The sequence below is a fragment of the Mirounga angustirostris genome, unplaced genomic scaffold, assembly GCF_029215605.1.
Source record: "Mirounga angustirostris isolate CCGP_5_RB_7025 unplaced genomic scaffold, mMirAng1.0.hap1 SCAF_15, whole genome shotgun sequence".
NCBI lineage: Eukaryota > Metazoa > Chordata > Mammalia > Carnivora > Phocidae > Mirounga > Mirounga angustirostris.
Window position 1 is genome coordinate 10,688,063 of NW_026991723.1, and position 21,447 is coordinate 10,709,509.

Here is a 21,447-nt window from a genome sequence, read left to right on the forward strand (position 1 = left end):
ACAGGCTCCACTCCAAACCACCCTCCAATCCCACCTGGACCACTGCAATGACTTCAGTTCATCTCTTGACTTTTACACTTGCCCCTTCTTTTTTTTTTTTTTTTAAAGATTTTATTTATTTATTTGACAGAGAGAGAGACAGCGAGAGAGGGAACACAAGCAGGGGGAGTGGGAGAAGGAGAAGCAGGCTCCCCGCAGAGCAGGGAGCCCAATGCGGGACTCGATCCCAGGACCCTGGGATCATGACCTGAGCTGAAGGCAGTCGCTTAACCAACTGAGCCACCCAGGCGCCCCTACACTTGCCCCTTCTAATTTACTCCTTATATATCCGGTCAGGAGGACCTTATCAAAACTGTAAAACAGATTATGGCAGGCCCCTACAAGGGATTCCCAAACTTCTCATTATGAGCCCTACATGATCTGGCCCCTGGCAATTCCTCGGACCCCATTGCTCATTACTTTCCCGCACTAGCCTTTTTTTTTTAAAAAAAAAGATTTTATTTATTTATTTGACAGAAAGAGACACAGTGAGACAGGGAACACAAGCAGGGGGAGTGGGAGAGGGAGAGGGAGGCTTCCCGCGGAGCAGGGAGCCTGATGCGGGGTTCCATCCCAGGACTCTGGGATCACGACCGGAGCCGAAGGCAGACGCTTAACTGACTGAGCCACCCAGGCACCCCTTCACTAGCCTTTTTTCAAGGCCTAGAACATTCTAAACTGATTCTAAACTGACAGGGCTTTTGTACCTGCTGTTCCCCTTGCCTGGAAGAGATTCTCCCAGTTCTCTAAAGGACGGGTCCCTTCTCATCTCTTAGGTTTCGGCTCACATGTCCTCTATCATCGAAGAGATCCTTCCTGTCATCCTCTAGAGTTGGTCCACTCCAAACTCTCTCTCACACACAAACTCTCTTTTATAGCCATGATTATGAAAGAAATATGATTATGACAATAATATGTATTCATTTTTCAATCTTGAAAGCTGAAAAGTACAGAAAACTATAAAGAATAAAAATATCAACTACCTAATACCCTACTACATTGAGAAAAATCACTGTTCAGATTAGCCCATTTCCTTCTGTCTTTATTTCCTCTGTACATTAAACAGTTTTATCTTCCTGTATATACGAAGCTTTATCCTGGTTTTGTATCATTTAATGTTGTTCAGTTATGACTGTTTTCCCAGTGAACATGATTTTAATGGCTACATGATAATTCCATGTGATGAATATGCCATCATTTACACCAGTTTCCAAAAAGAAGCATTCGAGTTATTTCCTTTTTCTCAGTTATTAAGCTGTGATGAACACTTTATCTACCTTGCCCCTCTGCAATATAGTGCAGTTTTGGAAAAATCTCTTTAGGTTCTGTAAAGTTCAATTCCTTCACCTTTGAATTAATTGAAAAAAACACCAATCCACCTTTCATTATTCTGAGCTTGAAGAAATAATGAACCAGAGTTTGTAAAAATGCTTTGAAGTAGCTGGAGGAAAGGGTCTGTGTAAATCACAACAGATAAGCAGGTGAGCTGTCCCCACACTCTTCTCCCATGTCCCAATACAGGGGCATCGCCTACCTCACCCACCCATCCCCCCAACACCAGTCCACAATTTTGCACACCGCTTCCTTAGGAATGGCAAACCATTGTGCTCAAACATCATCACCATGGGCACTCAATGCCCTGCCCCATACTGAACGCACTTTCTACAGGACACACAGCTGGAAGGAAACTTCCAGAGAATTTAGCTCAACATCCCTTTTTGCAAGCCCAGAACCTGACTCCAGGGAGGTTAAATGGCTTTACCTAAACATTTTTTTTGGGAAGGTGAATCTCCCAAAGATCATTATATTTCTTATTGCAACAATGCTACGTGATGTGTTTTGTTAAATATGCACTCTTTGAAAGAAAATGAATATATGAAAATAGGAATGTTATCTCTTGGGAGGGAAGATCTACCTGCATGCTCAGTAATTTGGAGAGCCTAAACCAGGTAAGATTATCAAGACACTGATAAATGGGCTCATATGTTTTATATGTGATAAATTACATGCCTCGTGTTACCTAGAGAAAAATCCAAGAATTATGTCATCTACGATTTTTGAGAAGGTAGCCCATAAGCAAGATGAGACTCACTGGTTCTGGCCGAGTGATTTTGAAAGCTGCTTTAGTCAGGGTAGGCCCAGTGTATGTGCATGGCATTGAGTACAACCTCATTTTCCCCAAACACAGACAAGAATGGCTCTCCTTGGTCCTATGCATCATGACATTTAACAGAACACGTGGCATTCATCAACAGCTTTCTTTCCAGAGCCATTTCAGATGGCTTCTCTTGATTACAAACTGTTTTGGAAACTTCGAATTGTTTCTATTGATTCCTCAACTGATTTTTGAACTGCCCTAAGTGAGCAGCTCCAGGAAGTCAGAAGCTAACTTGTGGAAACTGGTTATTCTTAGACGGAACTGGTGACCACACTCTCTGCTTGGGACTGTCTTCTACTTCCTTTGCTGAAAACAGGTTGACACAGGGGACCTAGAAATCTTGCAAAGCCATAATGCAAAAAACACCAGTTTGGTTCCTACTCAGTTTAGCCCAGTGTCTCTCCCGTACGAGAAAACAGAGAACGAGAAAACAAAGAGAAGAACCTGCCCCTATCACTTATCCCCAAGATGACATCTGTGTTCTCTTCTAGGAGTTTCTGCAGCTTGGAGTACAGCTCAAGGAGCAGGTGAGCTACAGCAAAGAGAACACTGGACACTTGTTTAAACAACTGGACACTCTGAACTGCTCTCTAGCCGAGCTTCTAACACAAGTGAGCCGGCAGGAGAGAAAGCAGAGCCTCGAGAGGAGCGCTAGGCAAGAGGAATGAAGGCCTCCATCAGCTGGTTGCTGAGATCCAGCAGCAGCCTGTTTCTGGTGTGAAGCAGAGGGAGAAATCTAACAAACAGCTCAAGTTACTGGAGCTGGGGGATACTACAGTCTTCAAGGCAGGTGGGCTTTCTCTGACGAAGGGGGTGGATGTCATCATGGTGAGTGGATCATTATTGAGAACCTCAGTTCACTGTGATTTTGACAGACTGGAAAATAAGCCACAATGGTAAGAATCATCAAGTTGGAGTTATTTCTCCTGTGAAAAAACCCGGTTAAGAAGAGTGGCAATGCAGATTAACCCTTTGTGATACTAATGTTTCTGTGTCTTCCTTTGCTGGCAATGGCAACCTAAACTATGTTTGGAATTAAAAAAAAAAAAAATTTGTGTCCCTTGTTCCCAAAGTAATGGATGGAGGACCACTCAGTCATGTCATGAAGCTAGAAACCTAGCCTTCTATACTCTGAGAATATTCTATTTACAGGGTCTCAGAAATGCTAAAGACCGCCAAAGGATTAACTACAGTTGTTTCAGATCAAACAATCCTTGGTCTCTCCTGTATCTCCTTGAAAGTGAGCCTGAAGTCCGTTAAAGGGCTTATCCTCCTTGCATAATGCTGAGTGAGAATTCAGAATATAAAATTTTATCTACGACAGGGCTGCAAATATTCAAACACTGAATATGCGCAAAGGTACAGTCTAACAGATGATATGGGGAAATAAAAAACAATTTGATTTAGAAATGGAACTGGTGTCAGTTTGGGCTGTTATTTCGGTACAGAACCTGTAACAAAGTAGCACGTACTGAAAAAAGGGGAGGGGCACCTGGGTGGCTCAGTCAGTTAAGCGTCTGCTTTCTGCTCGGTTGTGATCCTGGGGTCCGGGGATCGATCCCTGCATCGGGCTCCCTGCTCAACAGGGGAGTCTGCTTCTCTCTCTCCCTCTGCCCCCCCCCCCGCTCATGCATTCTCTAATAAATAAATAAAATCTTTAAAAATTTGTAAAAAGGAGAAAAAAATTTTAATTGCTGATTTTGTGACTGGAGCTGTCTCCACTGTCTCTTGAAGATCAATAATGCCCGAAACTGAAGCTGCTTTTCTGCCAGGGAAGACGGGCTTGCATGGAGACCCGCAATCTGCGGTCCCTACCAAATGAGACAAGGGGTAGAAATGTCCTTTATAATAAACTACAAAATGTTCTGCCAGGGTAAGGTGGACGTCACCTGTAAGAAAAAGGTTGGAGACCGTCTCCCACGCATTGATCCCCGGGAAGCGCCTTGTCAGCTGCAAAGGCTGATGTCACCGAGGATGAGCGTCCCATCAGGCCTGTGCCAGACCGTGGAGTGACTTCAGCGCGCAGGCACCAACAGGGGGTGGGGCTGTGAGGCCTCAGTCCCGGAGTCCACGCTCCCCAAGGAGCTGGTCCATATGTATATATATATATATATATATCTCAGGGTTTCCCTCTCCGTCTTTCAATGTCTGTCTCTGTCTTCAATCTGTGTGTCTGCCTTTTTTTTTTTTTTTAAGCTCCCCCTCACTTTCTTTCTTTCTCTGTGTCTCTCTCTCTGGGACACCTTTCCCCCCAGCCTCTCAGCTAATGACCAAATGCCCTTGATGAGGGAACGCTCGTCCAGTTCCTGCAGGCACCCATTTCCTTCCACGTGTGCAGGGATCAGGATTTCCCGCCAAGACCTGGGGCTGGCTTGTGGGCAGGGCCACTTTGCCCTCAGGATGACAGGCACAGAGCCTCAGATCTAGGAACATCTTAGGATGTCGCAAAAATGTCTGAGGCCTCCAACATTATTAGCTCCAAAATATGAAAATAAAATTTCAATATCACCATTAATGATTTTATTTTTTTTTTAAGTTTATTTAAGTAATCTCTACACCCAAGGTGTAGGTCCACTCAGGACCCTGAGATGAAGAGTCACATGCTCTTCTGACTGAGCCAGCCAGGCGCCCTGTGATTTTAAATTAAATGCTTACCACATAGGACACTGTCAGTTCGTCAATGGCAACTCTACTGACTTTAACCTATAGGTGAAAAAAATTTTCCCCCACTTTGCAGACTGTTATATATAATTATACATAAAGTATACGTAGCAAATGGGGAAGTAGGTGCATCTCAGTATGTTTTAAATGACATGTGGTCAGGTGCTTCAGGTTTAGGGAGACCTTAAAAGGATCTTGGCTATGGATATGGGCTAGGAGGAGTTTTGCTATTTTATTAATGTTCCTAAAGCTTGAGACACAAGTGTGGGTTTAACAGCAATACACACTGAACTGAAGTAGATGGGCTAGTAAATTAGTACCTAGCTCTCCTGATACAACATACTGAAACAGCTTTCTTTATAAAAAGCTCTCCACTTTTCTAAACATGCTCAACCTATTTTGGTAATTTCAAAAGTGTTTCTTTGCCTTTTCTTGTGTTTAAATAAACTCTTCCTTTCTAGCCCTTTCTGCAAAGACAGAGCCAGAGAATTGATGAACTGTGTGCCTAAGTGCTGAAATGCTGAAATGCTGCAAAACCATGTGCGTGAATGAGATGCCCTCATTCGAAAACTATGGGAAGAGGTTGGGGGCTCTAACAGCTTTTAGTACTTTGTTAGCAACTGACTTCGATTCAAACAGAACAAAATTCAAAAGCCTGTTAATACCAGTGATCTAAAGTTGTCTGTGTCTTTTACTCAGGCATTCCAAAGAAAACTGCAAATCTAGATACATTCTTTTAAAGTTACTTATGCAAGATGAGCCGCTGAGGTGGTTTTAATTATCATTCACATTTCAGTGCCAAGAAAAGATATTTTAAATGTAATAATAAAAATAGCTAACATTATTGGGGCTCCTGGGTGGCTCCGTTGACTGAGCCTCTGAATCTTGATTTCTGCTCAGGTCATGATCTCAGGATCGTGGGATTGAGCCCTGCGTTGGGCTCTATGCTCAGCGGGGAATCTGCTTGGGATTTTCTCTCCCTCTCCCTCTGCCCCTCTCCCCCATGCTCTCTCTCTCTGTCTTTAAAATAAATAAATCTTTTTTAAAAATGGCAAACATTACTGAATTCTTACTGTGGGCAGGCTCTCTTCTAGCCACCTATGACAGGTACTATGATTAACTTCACTTGGCAGATGATAAAACAGAGGCACAAAGAAGATGCATAACTTGCACAAGGTAACACAGCTAGCAAATGGCACAGTGGAATTCAGATCCAGGTGCCCCGATGTTAGACCCAGGGGACATAACCATTGCTAATTCTAATAACTGTCTCTTTGGTCCACAGACTCTCCAGACCTTTATTATAATGTGATCTTTTATTATATTACTTACAAGGGCAAAAGGATGTTCGCCCAAACTGTACGGCGCTTTTTTGGTTTTTTAAGATTTTATTGATTTGAGAGAGAGAGAGAGCACAAGCGGGGTAAGGGGCAGAAGGAGAAGCAGGCTCCCCGCTGAGCAGGGAGCCCAACACGGGACTCGATCCCAGGACTCTGGGATCATGACTTGAGCCAAAGGCAGCCGCTTAACCAACTGAACCACCCAGGTGCCCCAGTATAACTTTTTTAAGAGGTTTGAAATAACATAGTTAACTTCAAAGATGAGAGTGTCCCTCAGTATTAGACAGAGGGTTTGACGTTTTAAATACATCAAGAGCAAATTGAAGTTAGAAAACTTAGAGCTCAATATTTGATATATTCTAGAATTACCCAGGCAACCTGCAAACCTAATATTTTAAGTGGGAGCATGCTTTGTAAAGACATGCTTATGAGGGAGCTAAGGTTTTGCAACTTAAAGAATGTCTGGGGAGGAGCAGGGTCAGCATCAGCACCACCTGGGAGCCAGTTAGGATGAATCACAGACCTGCTGAATCAGAACCTGCATTTTAACAACACCCCAAGTGATTCAAATGCACATTCAAGTTTGAGCAGCACTGATCCATGAGAACTGGTCTGTTTTTAATTTGGCAGGCATATGAATCCTAGAGTTCACTGTGTTTCTTTTTTCTTTCTTTCTTTCTTTTTTTTTTTTTTTTTGCTTGGTGCTAGGAAGCTCAAGGTCACACGTGCAGCTAACTTTTTAAGGAACTGTCAAGGACATTAAGATATATTCTATTATTAACCTTACCCAGATTTAGATTGACTTCCCTCCCCTTATTTCCTCTCACCCAGTAATTTTATACTTGTTATACAGTCTCCATAAGCTGCCTCAGATAATTTGTAGAATGAGATTTATAAACAAATGCATATAAATAAGGCATTTTCCATGTCCCGTCTTGTCATTCTATGGGTCTCATGCTGTTACTTGTGGTCGTTCTGTTTCTAATACTTCGGTTAGATCAAAGCACAAATTCACAAAGGAATCCGTGAACAGTGGAAGGAGAAACCCTCACGTGTAGGGTGAAGAGCACGTTCCAGCTTCAGAAATCAGAGCAAAAGAAAAGGACTGTGACTGTCCCAGGGCACCAGGCAGAGCGCGCCCCCCCGAGGCTGTCTGCCCTGGGAAAAAGCACAAGATTAGAAGGAGGCCTGCCGATCCTATCACAAGCAGCAGTTGGCCCCTCAGTAACCTCTGTGCTCTGCTGGCAGGCTGCAATGTTTTGGATAAACGCTGCTACTGTACTCTGAACTTTGGGGACCTCTCCCCGCCACCCCCACAAACAGCAAATGGAGTTAAGAAGCAGAGACAAAATGTTACCAAATTGTTTAGAAACTGCAATCAATGACCCAATAGTCTCTCTCTACAGTCCTGTTAGGTCTAAAAAAAAAATGCACTCAAAACCAGAAATCAAATAAGAGAAAAAGCAAAACAACAGTAAACTCTCATAACTCTTGTTATACCACTTTTAAAGACTGGGGGTGGGGCGAGTTGGATGTCCTTGCTTTCTCAACTGATGAATGACAGTGTGGACACCACATACAGTGTCTTTACATAGAACACTGTCTTTGAACATGAACTAAATACTCACAGCTCTTACACTGCACCTTTTCTATTACATCAATTCTATCCCTTCTTTTTATGAGAGAGAAAAGTTCGTCTTAAGTGAGAGTCTGGAAAACCAGCACTCCTGTTAAATAAAGGAGGATTTCAAGTTGGGGCAAAGATAATACCACCTTTTAGAAACACATCAATGCACGTGAGCTCTCCTTTCTTTAAAAAGATTATTTATTTACTTATTTACTTATTTGAGAAAGGAGCACTGAGCAGGGAGCCGATGTGGGACTCCTGGATCATGACCTGAATGAGCCAAAGGCAGCCACTTAACTCACTGAGCCACCCAGGTGCCCCATTGTGAGCTCTCCTTAAAACCCGCTTACTTGTTTAAGAAAAGTCTACTAGTTTTCAACAGCACAAGACCCAAAGGGAAAGCTGGGATGTTTATAATCTTAAGTCTTATCTTATCTGGATCAGATTCCCACTGAGAAGAATCACAAATACATAAGCATCTGAGACCTGCTGAGGAAAATGGACTGCTTTAGGAAAAGAGTAAATCTCTCTCCAACCTTGCTTGCAACTTTTTTTTTTGACCATACATTGTTGAGCTCATTGAAATTTTACCAATTAAGATATCCATGTTACCAAATATTTTTTTGAAACACCGCTTAGCAGATTTCAAGTATTAAGAGGTTTAAATATCATCCACTCCCACCTTAGTGTGAATTAGGTTTCTTGGTTTCTTTCCTCCTTACAAAGAGGTTGGATTTGGACTGTCATTGTGAGTGGAGAAAGGAGACCGACAGGAAGATGGGGTAATTATTAATCATGAGGCACTGCTCTGGGGAAGATCTGGATACTTAGCCCATCAAGGAGAGTGAGAAAACATGGAAAGGTGGGAAGGTCTCAAATCCAAGTTTTTTTATTCCACAATTTTTTCCCTAAAACTTTCTTAAACTTGACACTGACAAAATAGTCAAAACATTCACTGGCTAACCACATCTCTTCTAACTCCCAGCTACCCCCATGGAACCTATGGTGTGGTGTTCAGGTCTGTTGTTTGGATGGTCTTTGTGACTCCCATATAGGGAGGGCTCAGAAATTTGTTGAATAGATCAAGCTCCCAGTTGGTGTATTAGAACCCTATCGTCACTGGTTGGTTTCTTTCTTTCTTCTTTCTCTTTCCTTCTTTTTCTTTCATGGTGACTAGAAAACATTTAGTAAGAATACATTTTATCTACATGGGCAGGATTGGAACAGACCAGTTTAGCAGTATGCATTTCAGACATCCTGCAAAACTCACCCTTCTCAGCTACGTCTTCCACCCCAACTTTTGTAGTTTGGTTAGAACTGTGGTAACAGCTTTCAACATGGCTCCCAGTAACCCTGCCTCTTGGTATTCTTGCTCTGTGCAATCCCCTCCCCTGGCATGTGGGCTGGAGCCAGTGACTTGTTTCTAACCAACAGAATACAGCAGAAGTGACAGGATGTCACTCTGAAGGTTTACATGGAGACTCTGGCTTCTATCTTGCTTACACACACACCCTCTTGCTTATCCTGAAGGAGCCAGTTGCCATGTTGGGAGCTACCCCAAATATATTTGGACAGACAAATATAGCAAAAACTTACCGAGGGCTCTTCAAGATGTCCATCGACAGATGAATGGATAAAGAAGATGTGGTATATTAGAGATTACTTAAAAAAAAAAAAAGATGTGGTATATATATACAATGGAATATTATGCAGCCATCAAAAGGAATGAGATCTTGCCATTTGCAAGGACGTGGATAGAACTGGAGGGTGTTATGCTGAGCAAAATAAGTCAATCAGAGAAAGACATGTATCTTATGACCTCACTGGTATGAGGAATTCTTAATCTCGGGAAACAAACTGAGGGTTGCTGGAGTGGTGGGGGGTGGGAGGGATGGGGTGGCTGGGTGATAGACATTGGGGAGGGGATGTGCTATGGTGAGCGCTGTGAATTGAGTAAGACTGTTGAATCACAGATCTGTACCTCTGAAACAAATAATACATTATATGTTAAAAAAAAAAAAAAGAAGATAGCAGGAAGGGAAAAATGGAAGGGGGGGAAATCGGAGGGGGAGACGAACCATGAGAGATGATGGACTCTGAAAAACAAACTGAGGGTTCTAGAGGGGAGGGGGGTGGGAGGATGGGTTAGCCTGGTGGTGGGTATTAAGGAGGGCACGTTCTGCATGGAGCACTGGGTGTTATACGCAAACAATGAATCGTGGAACACTACATCAAAAACTAATGATGTAATGTAGGCTAACATAACAATAAAAAGATTTTTAAAAATTTACGGAGGGCTCTTGCCAACAGCTAAGGACAAACGAAAGCCCTTATAATCCAAGGGGAACTGAATCCTGTCACCAGCCACGTGAGTGAGCTTGGAAGTGAACCCTCCCCTAGTTGACCCTTGTGGTGATCACAGCCATGGCTGCCATTTAACTGTGGCTTTGAGAGCCCTGAGTCAGTGGCAGCCAGCTAAACCACACCTGGGTAAACCACAGAGACTGGGAGATAACAACTGTTTGTTGTTTTATGCTGTAAAGTTTTCATCATACAGCAATAGATAACTAACACAAGTGTCTATGTTTTTAAAAAGCATAGGTCGGGTATTTGCTGATATTTAAACATGTGATTCCTTTAGGAAATGCTTTACCTGGTAAAATTTCTGCCTCTTAACTGGATCTCAGAGTTATTCTCCTGGCCTAAGGAGTATAATATAATGACAACCTATACGATAAAGTTCTTAGTATCAAAAGAGCCTCTTTGGCATCAATCCAATCTCTAACTAACCTTAAAAACTTGAGAATTACTAAAAACATAAGTAATAAGTAATTTTTCTTTGGTTCTAGCTCTGATTCCATTAACTGAATTAATTAATGTCTCTTCAGAGGCTGTGACAGGTCAGATAAAAGGTAAGAAGAATGCTAAGAAGTACCAGCCACAAACATCTTTCCTTCTCTCCTAAACGAGCAAAATTTTAAGACTAGCTTCCCCCAAGTAAAAACAGAACAAACATTTTAGTAAAATTTGGCTTTGTAAGAGACTTAAAATTCAAGTTTACAGACACTGTCTAGATGCCAAATCGGGACCCGGCTGCATTTTTTAAAAGACCACCAGACAGAATTATCACATGGATGACGAACATGAACCAACCTGTTCGCCCTTTTAAGGAACAGAGGGAGCACATTTTTTCCAGGCTTTGCAAATAGTTTCCTAAAACAAATCTGCCAGATGACAAAAACACATACACATACCAGAAAATTTCCAATCTCCGCTGTTGCTGAAACTGACTCTTTTTTTTCCTTTGGGGCAGAGACCATATTTGTCCCCCACCCATTCAAAAAAAAAAACAACAGCCAATGAGTAAGTCAATACTATTCATTAGAATGCTGCATCATTCCTGACGGTTTTAATATTGTCAGATGCCTCCGTTTGGGTTGGGGAAAAAGTATTGGAATTGGGAGAAACAGCAAGTCTACTAAGACATAAATTGTCCAGATGCCCCCAACTCCCTCTATAAACATCTGCCTGCTCTGGGGACTTGGGGAGAGAAGGCCTGTCTGGGTTTTGGAGGCAGGAGAACTTGCAAAGATCTCAAGGGGGCTGTAGGACAGAACATCATGCATGTCTTTCAGCAGATCGGCACACTTGTAGGTGGTTCTGGTGTCTCTTAAGAGACTGAGCTGTGCCTCCAAAGAGATGAGTCACTCCTGGTCTCTTTCAATGCCAAGCATAATGCCTGGCATGCAGTAGAGGCCCTCAACTACTGGACAGGTGAATGCATCAACATTATTCAAAGGGGACAAGTACTGCTAGGTGTGCAAGGTTTTCAAAGGACACGTATGGTGTTCCATGACAGAGGGTGAGGAGGGAAGACAGGGACCAGTTCTCACTCCCCAAGCTCACACCAGTATGACACGTCCATGGAGGCTGTGCTCATCCCCAGACCCTTCGGAGGGCTGAGTCACAGTCATTGTCACGGGCTCTGCTTCTTCTTGCCCTAGAGACACACGGAGTTGGCAGGTTGTTGGCTGGATTTTTATGCCAGGGTTTGGGTGAGTTTCAAAGCGACTCTGGGAGAGGACATTAGAGACCCGTTGAAGGAAGCAGCCCTTGTGTCCTGCTTCCAGTAAGGCTGTCGTGATGGGGTCTTGCTCAGCAATACAGCGATTCTGGGCTCACATCACGTCCCACAGCTCCTGGAAACATCAGCTACCTCGGGGGAGCACTTAGGCTCTCGGGCCTATTGCCCAGGGTCTCAGCAACTTTGGAGGTGCCACCTTCAGAGCTATGTGTCTGGAGTCACCCAGCAGCCTCTGGTCGGGGCCCGCATCGGGGTTCACACTTAGTAACATCAAGGACCACTCCCACTGCAGGTGTCTTCCTCCGTGTCCTCGTGCAAACGATCACACACCCAGTATCCACCAAACAAGCACAGAAGCTGCTGGGAGGTGCAGACATGCATATCGAATCATGTATTAAGCACATGCTAAATTTCTGGACAAATCCTGAGCCTCAGAGGGAAAGTTCTACATGGGTACAGTGCAAAAAAATGCAGGGTTTGCCTGACACCGGCTCTCGCTGGAGAGCTGGCCAGAAACGGCGGTCAGAATAGCTCTACCGGAAATCATTGCCACCGTCCTGTCCCCATGAGTAAACAGACCCTGGACGTAACGAGGAGAACTTTCTACCCTTCCCAAGCTCCCTACCTATTCTACTTTGTCCATACCAATTCAGGGAATGTGGCTCTGCCTATAAACTAACAGGGTCTACTTCATCTGCACAGAATCTTTTTTTTTTTTTTTTTTTAAGATTTTATTTATCTATTTGAGAGAGAGAGAATGAGAGACAGAGAGCATGAGAGGGAAGAGGGCAGAGGGAGAAGCAGACCCCCTGCTGAGCAGGGAGCCCGATGTGGGACTCGATCCCGGGATTCCAGGATCATGACCTGAGCCGAAGGCAGTCGCTTAACCAACTGAGCCACCCAGGCGCCCCATCTGCACAGAATCTAACTCATCAAACGGAGCCTGGCCTGAATTCTAGGACGAGGGAAAGGAAACACTGAAGAAAATAATGTGACTATCAAAAATTTACATGATGTACCAATGGGCAGTCTCGATGACAGTTTTGTGGCATTTAAAAGAACTGCAGAGGCGCCTGGGTGGCTCAGTCTGTTAAGCATCTGCCTTCAGCTCAGGTCACGACCTCAGGGTCCTGGGATGGAGCCCCGCATCGGGCTCCCTGCTCAGTGGGGAGCCTGCTTCTCCCTCTCCCTCTGCCCCTCACCCTGCTCGTGCTCTCTTGTGAGCTCTCTCTCAAATAAATAAGTAAATAAAATCTTTTAAAAAAAATAACGTAACTGCAGACAATCATCTTCTATTCTTGATGATTGGTGAGAAAGGTGCCCCCTACAGGGGCATGAGAGAAATAGGGCCTCTTTTCCAGCCGTGATGATATGGAAGGCAGTCACTGACTATTGACTATCTGCCCTCCTGACCTGCACAAGACCAGGGCTACATTTCTGACACACGACTACAGAAAGACTGATTGCTGCAGATCCAGTCCAATCCCTGATGACAAGATCACATCAAAATCTTCATATGAGGGTAGTGCTCTCCCCAGCTGCCTGCTTAGGGTTCACTCTCGGTCGGAGATAGACCATACAAGGCAAACTGGGGCCGTCACCCTGGCTCCACCAGGGCCTTGTAGAGGAGATCATCAGCACAGCAGGATGCTAGAGACATAAGGGGTACAGCCGGCGCCCCGGTCCCACCAAACCCCTGCCGGAGCAAAACACCAGCGAATCAGCTAAAAGTCAATCTGCCTCATCCCCCACGCCCCCTCCCCCCCAGCCCCCCCACAACATGCCAATACCAAGAGCATTTACTGATGCACTCCACCATGTGCAAAACAGTTTTAGGTCGTGAAGGGAGAAACTTAATGAGTCTCTGCTACCCTGAAGGAGTTTACGACCAGGTCAGAGATTCACAGCATATACGTAACACAAATAGCAACAATTAATATGTGTCATTATAGAGCATTTCACATTTCGCGCACAGGCAGGGGGAGTGGCAGGCAGAGGCAGAAGCAGGCTCTCCACTGAGCAGGGAGCCCGATGCGGGGCTCGATCCCAGGACGCTGGGGGAATGACCTGAACTGAAGGCAGACGCTTAACTGACTGAGCCACCAGGCGCCCCCCAACCGCCAGTTTACCTTTTGAAGGTCGTCAAAGAACATAGAACAAATGAGGTGAAATAGGCACATTTTTAGTTTTATAACCCTTTTGGTATTTAGGCTTGCAGATAAATGAAATTCATTTTTTAATTATAAAAGATACACAAAATCTGACTGATGAGCATTTTTAAAAATTACCTTTTTACCCTGTAAAACTCAATCCTTCCCTGCTACTTATCAATAAATAGTTGAATTTAATGCAGCAACATTTAAAATAATAAAGGCTATTTTACTTTGTGCTGTGGGGCCCGCCTGCCCTGCCCCAACCCTTACCCACTTTGTCCCCTAGGAAGACCCTGATGCAGCCTCTAACATCTGGCCCCGGGGCATTGTACTTCTACTGAGAAGGGTCAAGGGCACTGGGTCCAAGGCCGTGCAACCACAGGACATCCATCATGAGGGAGAGCTGTTAAAATACCTCTGCTTTAAAGGTGGCCAAGCATGTCACGAGAAGAGTTTGGGTGAATGCTCACCTCCAGATCATCTCTATAGCACACGAGAATGTCAGATCTGAGCATGAAAAAGCTAAAAAGAAGAGAAGCTGTTCCCCCACCACCCCCCACCCCCAGCACGGCACGGGAAGTAAGAGAGAAGAATTCCCCCCAAAAGATATCTCATCAGAAGACAAGCCACTTCAAAGAACAGATTTTAAAATGATAATTAAAAAGACAAACAAAAGTCTCAAAATCAAAGGCGGCTTTCTGAATTTTAAGAGGTTCCTCTTAAGCCAGGCAGGCTGTTCATCATCATAATCAAACGCAGGCCCAGGTCTGCTTTATTTTCATCACCGTTTCCCGGTGCTTCTGCCTCATCAACCTTATGCTCCCCACCCATGTCCAAACAGGATGCTGCAGGAACCGGCCTGCTGAGTGCTGGATAAAGGATCCGCGGGAAAAATGACACCATCGTTCAGTGGACAGTGCAGGGTCTTTCATGAGGGCAGTCACACTTACGCATGGTGCACTCAAAGGAAATGAGTCTTAAAACAGAGATCAATGTGGGGCTGTGACTTGTGGAATCAGGGATATTACCGTATATACAACCTCCATGACGTTTCACTACTGCCTCACATCCTTGAACAAATTTTTAATTTCAGTATAGTTGCCACACTATGTTACATTAGTTACAGATGTACAACACAGAGCTTTGAAAAGTGTCCGCTTTCTAAGGTCATGGCTTAATGAAAGAAGGCAGAAGGTGACAGGTTAGAATACATGTCTTTGCCGAACCATAAGAGACGATGGACTCTGAAAAACAAACAGGGTTCTAGAGGGGAGGGGGGTGGGAGGATGGGTTAGCCTGGTGGTGGGTATTGAGGAGGGCACATTCTGCATGGAGCACTGGGTGTTATGCACAAACAATGAATCATGGAACACTTCATCTAGAACTGATGAAGTAATGTATGGGGATTAACATAAGAATAAAAAAAAAGATCATCATGTGGAAATAAATAAATAAATAAATAAAAAGAATACATGTCTTGGCACAAAAAAAAAGACAATATTAATCTCTCGGGACACTGGAATACTTTTCAGTTCTTCTCCATCCTGAGCTTCAAGGGCAAAAAAATAAAGTGTATGTTTTCCTTTAATAAATCACGACGCCATCTGCTTTGTAATAGAAAAATAACTAGTTGTGTGGGCACCTAGAAAGTGAGCGAATTGTGCCCTCAAGTGGCTGAACGTTGTACTGGAAGGCTGGCTTGGCAAAGCCTGCAACTGCTAAGTCATGTTAGATCACAGGCTCCCCCCTGATCTCTTTGATTCTGAAAAGGAGGACAACTGAATTTTGGAGTAAGGCATCAGGAAATGGGATGATGTTCCGGATTTATCACTGAGCCCAACTTGCTACAGCAAAGTCAAGGACGAGGACTGAAGTATCTGGACAAGTCAGGCACTAGGAATTCACTTCACTTTTGCCTGTGTTGCACTGTCGTTCCAAACAAAACGTTTGTTTATAATAAGGTTTGTCTTCCACAAGCAACTGCTTTCTAAGGCTAGTAAAACCAACAACTTGGGTTTTAGGGTCGCCTTATAAGGCAGAGTTCTTTCAACATCCCTTTAAAGGGTGAAAAGCAGAAATGTGTCCCATGAACATGCTTGCACAGGTGTGAAAAGTTATAGAACATTTTTTTTTCATCGTAACATCATTTGTTACAAAAGACTGGCAACATCTTGGATGCTTGTTAACATGGGTTAAGTAAATCATGATGCATCTAAATGAGATTCAGTGCAGCTGTAAAAGAGGCAATTTTATGTACTCATCCAGAAGTCCTCTCCAAAACCCAGTATTCGATGAGAAATCAAGATACAGAACAGTGTGGAGATTTTGCTACACTTGCATTGTGAAAGGAAAAACACCAGAGCTATCCTGGCTTGTATAGACATCATCTATCTCTGGAAGGATACACATTGATAAAAATGGTTGTTTCCAAGGGTCAAAAATAGAACTGTGGGATTTACATGATTTTCATCTATTTTGTTCACTAGTATTTCTCTAGTGTTTAGAAAAGGGCCTGGCACACTGTAAGCACTCAATATTTGTGGAATAAATATGTGATTAAATCAAATAGATGTATATGTACATATATTTAAAAGGCTGTGCCCAAGGAAGAGGTTGGATGACTAGAAGTCAGCAGAGGGAGAGAGAATTCTCACTCTGCATTTTCGTACTTTAATAATTTAGAACCGCCAGAATAGCCTATGTGTTCCAAGATAAATAAAATTCAAACAACTCGAGAAACACATAAAATTATTTTGATAGCTATTTAAGGAAGGTATTGTTTGATGGTGATTTACACCCGGGCCAATCACATCAGAAAGCACCGATTGTTAATTAGCAGTCATGCTGGAGTACTCACAGCATCTGAGCATACTGTGCTATAAAACAACAACAACAACACCACTGTCCTCATGGGGCGCGATTTCCTGCTCGAGCACTTGGTCTTTCCAAATTTCACCTCACCTGCTATTCCAGCAGAAGCTGGGATCGCTTCCCAAGTCAGGTGGATGGAGTTGCAGAGCCCTCTCTCCAGGGGGTCTCCAGGTGGGCCTGGACAGTTGTACTTTTTTTTTTAAATATAATTCTCCACAGTGGCCTCTGAGATACCCCTTGGCCCCAACACACAGTACCAAAAAGATCCAGTCTGGACATACAGCTAGCTGAGCTCAGAATGGGAGTCCATTTCCGTGGACCAAAGAGAAGTCTCTTTCAAGGTCATCTTCTACTCTGCATGCCCCGGCTCCTCTCTAACCACCTCACCCAGAATTACTTCTGGTTCATTCCTTTCCTTATAGAGCCTATTCACAAAATTTCAACTTTCAGACATCCATTCAGGATTAGCTCGCACATTTATCGTACGCCATTCTTTTTACCTCGGTAGGCTGCAGGTCTGACAGTTTTCAACAGCCCGCTCCCCTCTGTGATATGGGAGGCACCTCCCTGTTAAACCAGGCACCAGGTGAGCTTTGGGAATGCAGACTGCTGGTCTGAGAACGTTCTGCTAAATAGGAGGCGGCCTGAAAACAGCTCATTATCCATCAAAGAAATCATGTTCTAACTGATATACTTGTTCTCAGCAAGCTCGGTCCTCCACAGCAAGCCTACTAATTGGATAAAAAGGTCTCAGAGCCTTTGGGGGGCTGGGAAAAGAGATGAAAACGCACTTTATGGGCCTTTCTCTGATATAATCGCCAGCTAAAGGGACGGCAAGGAGGTTAACAAGCTCATTACAAGCTCAGCGCCTGTGATCTCCGTACACACCCCCGTGGCAGCCACAGGACCAGGTGCCCCGAGAGGTCAGGCTGGGCCTTGGCGGCAGCCCTGCTATTCCTCCCCCCACCCCTGCCCCCACCAGAAGGCAGCAGCTGGTGTCCCCAACACCAGCTGCTGGGCCCCCTGGGCCAGGAGCCAGGAGTGGGCTCAAACGTGTTGCTGGGCTCACAACTAGTGTTTTCTTCATCTGGCCGTGGAGAAAGGGGGCCAACGTCAGATGTGGATAATCCTGTTTATCAACCTCATTTTCCCAGCTGTTCTGCTCCGCTTTCAGAATCACTGTCCTGCTTGCGACTTCGCTAGGGGGCTGGGCTGGGTCTGTGTCAGGGGCCCCTTGTCCGACTCCACACCGCTACCCCCACAGGTTGCATGGGGCACGCGGACGGCCAAAGCCCCTGGTTTGGGAGATGCTAGCCACTCCTGGGAATACCACTATCCTAATCCCATTTTATCTGAGGCTCTGTGAGAGACGTAAAAATAAGTTCTACTGAGTTCTACTCACACCGTGGTAAATTGAGGCCTCACCCATATTAATATCCTGTAATGTGTGACTCTGGGCACTATTCACGTTCAAGGCCAGAAAACATCTGCCACTGGATCCGTGTAAAAGTTCCCCCTACCGAGAGAGCTCTGCAGGTCGGGTGAAAATTACATAAATTCGAAATTCAAATCCTGGGTTTGTCACTGCAGGCATTCCTTGCTTGACCCACGAGATGCATTCCCCACAAGTTCCAGGCAAATCAAATTTCTCTAAGTCAAGCCGTATTTCAAATTCAGGAGGTGGACCCTCTATAAAACAAAGAATTATGCCTGAACTTACCAGCTCTGTAAATCTTAATTTTCATTCCCTGGATTTTGTTAAAGAGATGCAGCTGTGACCAGGATCAGAGACACGGAAATAGCAATGTCAACAGGGAGAGCTACCTGCAGGCCAAACCCTTAGCATGGTGTCCAGAATTCAACGAAGTCAAAGGAAAACTTTCCTTTTCTTTTTTTTTTTTAAAGATTTTATTTATTTGACAGAGAGAGACACAGTGAGAGAGGGAACACAGCAGGAGGAGAGGGAGAAGCAGGCCTCCCGCCGAGCAGGGAGCCCGATGCGGGGCTCGATCCCAGGACCCCGGGACCATGACCCGAGCTGAAGGCAGACGCTTAACGACTGAGCCACCCAGGCGCCCCTAAAGGAAAACTTTTCTAAAAGAAAAAGGAACTGCTGCCCCTGCTGAAATGGTAAGACTTGTGGGACAGAGAAGACTTCAGGGCATACCCACTATTGATACCACAATGTAAGGAGGTTTAGACACCTCTGCTTGAAAAGAGACTTTGATCAGAGGGGAAGGGGATGGAAAAGCCACAAGGTAACCGGTTTCTTGAGGTATAAGGAGATGAGGAGGCACAAAAGGGGGGTGGATTGGGGCAGAGATGAGCAGACTAGGTCAGCAAAGGCCAACAGTTAGCTCACCGATCTGACCCAGGGTTCAGATCTGACCCAAGTCTTCCATTTCTGTTTTGTGAAATGGTACTGGAGGTATGGGGAAAGGGGAAGATTCATCCAGGGTGGGGTTGCTCTTAAGACCAAACTAATCAAAACCACGATAAAGCATGTGGGGACGGCTGCAGAAATATGAAACATTTAACAAGAGCACAAGAGGTAGACAATAAGCTCTCCAAATTCCTTGACATTCCTTCCCATAGTGAGGTTCTGAGCCAAGTTCACTGTAACTCTCCTTGCTTACTGAAGCTATAAAATATGGTGGCCTAGGAGCCAAGAGAAGATGCTGAAGGTAAACTTAAAGGTCTGGTTTCTAATAGGCTGGCCTTGGCGTGTCTGGAGTGTACAACAGAGCTAAAGAACATTCACTGTGCACCTGTGGGTCCATTTCTCAGGATGCCAAGTCAGGTTCAGAGGAATCTGTTCGGACTTGTCCTCGTTAGAACTCCTACCTCTCTGAATCATCCGGCACACTAATACATTGAGTACCGCTGTGATGTAATTAAGGGATAATGTTTGCAGCAAGGAGTAGAAAGCGTTGTAAATGCCTCCCCGGGGTGATTAAATGCCGAGGAGAAGTTGAATAACTACAGAATTCATTTGATGCAAGTTTATTCCAATGCCAGAAGCATTTCTTTTTCCAATTATAGGATAGGGTTTCTAAAAAGATACAAACACAGCATCCATAAGCAAACATTTTCATGCCTTCCTCTCCCTCTTGGGAATGGGGAACTGAAACCACTATCCCAGAAATACTTAATATATCGAGGGAGAGGGACTGGGGCTGAGTTTGTATTTAAGGAACGAGAAAAGACAATGAAAAGCTGCTTCAGAAAAGTTATTCCAGAAATAACCGGAAGGGACTTTAGTACTGAAGGAAAAAGGTCCATTTCTAACTGAGTGGATGCTTGTTTGTATGTCTCTCTGTAATTTTTGACCTCAACAAACCACTCTCTTACCCTCTCCAGGACTCAATTTTGTGCATCTGGAGATGTGGGGGTGGGCACTGGGTGAGTTCTGACATTCTTTGCGCTTCAGTTCCACAAACACACACATCATATTGGGAAGCGTGAGTGAGGGTGTGGGGGAATGAGCTCACACTGCTGGAAGGATTGCAAGCAGGTACAGTTTTGGAAAAAAGGGGCAGTATGAATAAAACTGAAAATGCGTATCCCTGGTGACCCAGCAATGTCACTTTTAGGCATGCTGATAAATGTCTATCAATAGAAAAATAAGAAATGGATAAATAAAATATGGTGTCTTCACACAAAGGAATACTATATAGCAGTTAAAAAGAATGATAAAGTGCTATCTGAACCTATATTAATATTTCCAAAACACAAGCTGTTAAGGACTTGGTTAAATTTGTGAAAATCTGAGTAATTACACAGGATAATGATTGTAACTGAACATGACCCATTGAAATAAGAGAATTCCTGAATCCACAATAATAACCAAAGAAGATTATACCATTGTATGAAATTATACCATTGTATGAAAAGTGTAGTGTAAAACAGAGTGTAAAGCTATTTATGTACATTTTAAATGAATATAAAAATAAGACCATTCAGGGCTCACGTATGTGTGTATGTGTGTGTGTGTGTCTCAAACCAGAGAAAATAGAAGAAACATCCAACTTCATAATAACTGTGATGTTTGGGAGGTCAGGTGAAAGTCTATGACTGAAGATGGGGGATAAAGGCGATTTCAATTTAACCAGTAAGAATGTACATGTGTACGTGTATAAAATATAAGAAACAACAAACGTCATTTCTGGATGGTGGAGAAAAGGTACTTGTTATAACATTCTTTTTCTGCAATTTAAAAAATCTTCTCAAGGGGCGCCTGGGTGGCTCAGTCGGTTGAGCATCTGTCTTCAGCTCAGTTCATCATCTTGGGATCCCAGGATAGAGTCCCACATCGGGCTCCCTGCTCAGCGGGGAGTCTGCTTCTCCCTCTCCCACCTCTACCCTGCTCGTGCTCTCTCAAATAAATAAATAAATAAATAAATAAATAAATAAATCTTTTAAAAAATAAATAAAAATAAAAAATCTCCTCAATATCAAAACTAAAAAATATAAGGCAATGCCTTTGGCAGATACATGTGGACCAGCTCCCTCCC

General features: G+C 44.0%; 1 protein-coding gene across 1 annotated transcript in view; it reads right to left on the bottom strand.

The window, feature by feature from the left end:
* DOCK8 (dedicator of cytokinesis 8) overlaps positions 1 to 21,447 on the bottom strand; it is a 226,633-nt gene that overhangs the window by 96,583 nt on the left and 108,603 nt on the right. The gene's annotated exons all lie outside the window — the stretch shown is intronic.